General features: G+C 37.1%; 1 protein-coding gene across 1 annotated transcript in view; it reads right to left on the bottom strand.

Moving 5' to 3' along the window:
* Positions 1-3,411: 3,411 nt before the first annotated feature.
* LOC138009517 (uncharacterized) overlaps positions 3,412-5,000 on the bottom strand; it is a 9,917-nt gene continuing 8,328 nt past the window's right edge. The window contains exon 9 of the mRNA XM_068856576.1: positions 3,412-5,000. This exon is cut by the window's right edge and continues 1,292 nt beyond it. The gene's annotated coding sequence lies outside the window, so the exon portion shown is untranslated.

Genomic DNA, 5,000 nt, shown 5'->3' with positions numbered 1-5,000 from the left:
GAGTCAACCCTTTCCCGAGTAGATTTATTTATCGAACGACTCCCTTGGGAGATTCAGCACACCCACTGTTGTAAAAGCTATTGATCAAAACACAGCCATCCCAGCCCCAAGGGAAATATGAAACCTTTCTCGCAAAAATCTGTTACTAAAAACAAATATACTTGGGAAAGGACTGACGCAAGGAATTAGTGGAGATAGAGGGTCCCCTTGAGGAGCTCCCGTGCCAACAGATTGCTTAAATTAGCCAGTTAAGGCAAAAGTGGGGCTTAAATTTGACAAAACTCCACAAATAGGAAATTTACTTGATAGCAGTCATTTGACTTCAGAAAGCAGAGACAGTTTATACAATGAAAAAGTCGAGAGAGAAGCCACTTTTTTGGTGCACGCGATTGAAACATCAAACGATAAAACGGTCTTAGCCATGAGTTTAAACTGACATAGACCCATTGCAAAAAGGGCGCAGAAATTTGAATAAGAATACTGTTACATCCTAAGGCCTGTTTATACAGTTTCAACATTTGCTTCAACATGTATTCAACACTTTGTAGAATCAAACGTTCGGTGCGTTTGAACAGGTCGTCCAACATTGTTGAAAGCGTTTTAGATCAAGTTAAAATTGGTTTAAACTTTCATTCAACATCGATTGAATACTCTGTTCCATCTGTTCAACAATTGTAGAACACACGCAAGCTCATATCAGGCCGCAAAAGTCAACACGGCGTAGTTTATCTGGACAAGAGAGACTGGTTTCTAGTTCTTACTTCCTCGCAATCAAATTTCGCGAGAGTTTTGGTTCTTTTGTTGGCCCAATGTTGGAAACGTTTGAACGGCCTATGCATAACTTTGTTTTTGCGTCCAACATTTTCCCAACGTTCATTCAACTTTTGTTGAACGAATGTTGAAACCGTTTAAACTGGCATTTAAGCCTCACATCGAATCTACGCGAGACATCCTTTGTTTAAAGAGTATTAACACGAGGGTTAAGATGTCTAAGTATTGTTATTCAAATTTCAGCGCTATTTATGCAATGGGTCTTACGATAACAATTTATTTACGTTTTACTGCTCCCGTGTAAAGGCTTCAAATGAACTTGAAAGGTTTTAAAAGCCTCGCACAAACAAGAAAAAACACGGGTTTCTTGTTAAAAGTAAATAAACAAACAAACAAGTTAGCTGCTTTTTTTATTTTTAATTGCAAAAATACTCTACTTCCAACTCCCTGTCAAAAATGAAAAAAACTGAGACACAGCTTGTCCATCCAGGGACCTAATATATCTCTTAAGATGACCCAGAGCCATTCTCTCTGGTTCATTCTGTGGATTTGCATCAAGAAGCTTGATAATTTTCTTGGGGGTTGGCTTCTTTTCAAGATACAACTCTTGCAAGCTTTGAAGGTTTTGAAAGGCTGGGAGTGCTCTTAACACTGAAAGTATTGGTACAAAACAATCAATAATGTACCTGGGATTCTGCAGGAGTTCCTGGTGAGCTTAAACTCATGAACAACTCGCGAAATGTTCCCTGCAGTTACTTTACTAAAACACTTAAAATTGTGCAGGAAATCCAAAAGGTCCCCATCATTAGGATCAAATTTATCACCCAGTGCAATAGGAACAGTTTCCCTTTCCTCTTGTGATACATAGAGTAAAAATGATTCCAGTAAGAAACTGCTTGGAACACTCCCCTCTCCGAACAGCACTGATGCTATAACAGCTCATGGCAAAAAAATTGGGAAATAATTGTACCTTTTTACACCATACACAATTATCGGTGCAATTGCTTCCCACTGTGTTTTCTGAAGTTCATGCCTTATGCATGGCACTTTTTCGTGTGTTCCGACAGTTGGTGAATGGTACACTAGTCATTTTCGTTCCCAGAGCTGCGATCAAGAGCTCTGGCAAGCTTCTGGCTGGTTCCAATCCGTTCTCGTCACTGATTGGTCAGAGGGGAACACAATAAAAATGCTAACCGGAAGAAAGGGGAAGTGAATGGCCGAAGGGATTCTGTTTTATGTTTGCCGTACTTGCAACGGAAATATTACTAGTAACAACCATCCTTTGGATTTATTTGGTAAAAAGGCAATTAGGGAAGGAATCGTAAGGGATTGAGAAGACTTTTCTGGTTTGAAAATTTCTGTCGATTTTGGTTTATTACCATTGCGAACATGTACACGTTACTGTTACGACATTTCAGGAGTTTGTGAAGACGGTAGTTCATTTGAACAGAGTCGGTTATCCGAGTCTGTGGAGCAGAGCCCGTCCTTCACCGGGTGTGGGACGTGGGAAAAAAAGGACCAAGGTCAGCTGGTTATATGTTACGTAGGATTTTTGATTAAGCTCGATTCATGTGTTTGCAGTGTCATTATTGTTCATGTGTTGAACGGAAAGCCTTGACTCCGTATATCGATTTTGAATATGGCCGTGGTGAGGAAGAAAAGATTAAGCCAATAGCTAACCTGGTTATCGCGTACTTTTTTGTTACATTCTCTTATTGCAATAATGAATTTTGTAAGTACATTTTCTTTGTGCAATGTCGCATTAAAGTTGAAAGTTGATTCTTTCCATGCATAACTCCATGTCCAGTTTGCATTAGTTAGAAGAAAATCATACAACTAAGCTTGATACAAAGGGCTTCAGTTGAGAGCAACCCCTGGTGAAAAGTGGGGATATAAGGGGGAAGCGGGGCTATCCAAAAAATGGATAAATCCCTTTCAAGTTTAAATCTCAAGAGATCTTGATAACCTGCATCTTCTGGATAGCTTCTGGTCCAGAAGAGAGCTTGAAGGATTCTCCTGTTGGTACACAGCTACTGAAAAACAACTTTTGGGTTCTCAGTGTTCAAAGGATTATTATGGCCACAGTAAATTGGCTGCCTATTAGTTAACTTTCACATGGCTGTTTTGGGCTACAATAGTATATAATTTATTAAACTGGTAAATTGTAGGGTCAGAAGAGCTTAGCCAAATAACCTATTCTTTGACAGGCATCAATACTTGGGCTCATACTTGAGGGATCCTGTTACATGCTAAATTGTCTTCATGTTACATTGATTGCATACAGTGTTATGTTCAGTCAACTGAAGAGAAATCAACATAATTCAGACTGTCCCTGCTATCACCAGAAAAAAAAAACAAGCCCCATGAGCATTTTGGACTATTTTGCCAGATGCATCCAACAGGCAAAGGTTTGGTTGAATCTGCTACAATGGCCAAGCGCTTAATAGAAAACTGCCTTCTGGAAGTGCTCCTCTTGAGATAAAGCAACCGATCAAAAAGTTATATTTTGTTGTGTCATTTAAGCAATAGAGGACGTTTTCCATGTTTACATAGCCTCATCTAAACACAAGGGACAGTTGGGAGAATTCTCTACAGTTATGCAAACTCGAGACATAGTCGAGGGTTTGCATAACTTTCGAGCCCTCTCCCAACTCCCCTTAATTGTGTTGAGATGAGGCTATGTAAACACAGATAAAAGTCCTCTATTGCTTTTACAAAAAAAATCTCAAAAGTAATTAATTTGATAAATAAAGGAAAATACTGGTTTTTTCACTTCTTGATTGAAACAGATTTTCGTGATATACCCTCTTATTTCCTACCAGCCAATCAAAAGGTGCGTCCGACAACACATAACCAATCAACATTTGTGTAATGTCACAGCCGTGTTTACATACTCTCATCTAAACACAGCTATTGACTAATGGGAGTGCGTATACTATCCTAATTATTTTATAATTTATAATATGCAATGATATTCACATGCAAAATACAGTGTACCTGTCATTGGCAATAATATGATAACTTTTAGAACAACAAAGTTAGTCTTTTATCTTATTACTTTCAATAATTTTGCCCAAACCAACAAACTGAAGATGAAGACCATGAATGATAATTTATTTGTGCCCAATCTGTGTTAAAATTCATATTAAAATTATTAATGATATTTTATATCATGTTTAAACTGAATAAAACACTGAATACATCAAATAACTGTCAACAATGATGAATAGTGGAGCAAAACCTCAGCAGATTTTGAAACATTGTGATGGAAGACATGGTCTTTAAAAATGCAGTTAAGGCAGTTATCCTTAAGGATATCAACGACCAGTGCAAGAAGCTGTGCAAGAAGAGTGATATGGTTCCTCAGTTTTGCTAGTACCAAGATCAAAGGACAAGGTGTCCAATAATACATATTTTCTAATAATATGTAAACACCTTGTTAATATTATAAGTGAAATTCAGGCAACTAAATGATTTCAACCTGCATGTACCTAAATTTTGATCCAGATTTCTCCCCTAATATCATTATTTATCATCAATAGGTTTAAAATACATATTAAATTAATGGGAATCAAACAACAATTATTTAGGTTGGAATCATTTTAACTTAAACTTAGCTTTGAAGCACAACAGTTACGGAGTAAATTGATCACTGGGTGCAAATATACAGATTTGATCCAGTCAGTCAGGGAGTAGGGGTTGCGCAGTGGTGAAAGCACTTGCCTCCCACCAATGTGGTCTGGATTCAATTCCCAAACTCTGCTTCATATGTGGGTTGATTTTGTTGGTTCTCTTCTCTGCTACAAAAAGTGTTTCTCCAGGTACTCCGTTCCCCCCCCCCCCCTCCCCCTTCGCAAAAAAAAAAAAACATATTTGATTTGGTTTGAGTTAATTCCATTAGTTTCCCCAATTAGTGCTCTAGCACTAAATCCACTGACACTTAAATATTTAAATTGTTGTTATTGTTATTATTATTATTATTATTATTATTATTATTATTATTATTATTATTATTATTATTACACCTTGAAAAAAAAGTAATGCATAATTCGTAGGCATCAGACAAAATTGGTACCATTAGGACCATTATGCAGGCTTTTAGCCGCCAAGCATATGAAAATAATAATTTATTACCAGTATATGTGATCATTTATTTTTAGTAATAAATACTAATTTCAAGGTTGTTTACTTACGCATTATAATATTATTGTCTCTACATCAATAGAGCT

This window comes from Montipora foliosa, chromosome 7, assembly GCF_036669935.1.
Source record: "Montipora foliosa isolate CH-2021 chromosome 7, ASM3666993v2, whole genome shotgun sequence".
Lineage (NCBI taxonomy): Eukaryota > Metazoa > Cnidaria > Anthozoa > Scleractinia > Acroporidae > Montipora > Montipora foliosa.
This window is presented reverse-complemented; position numbering and strand designations above follow the sequence as displayed.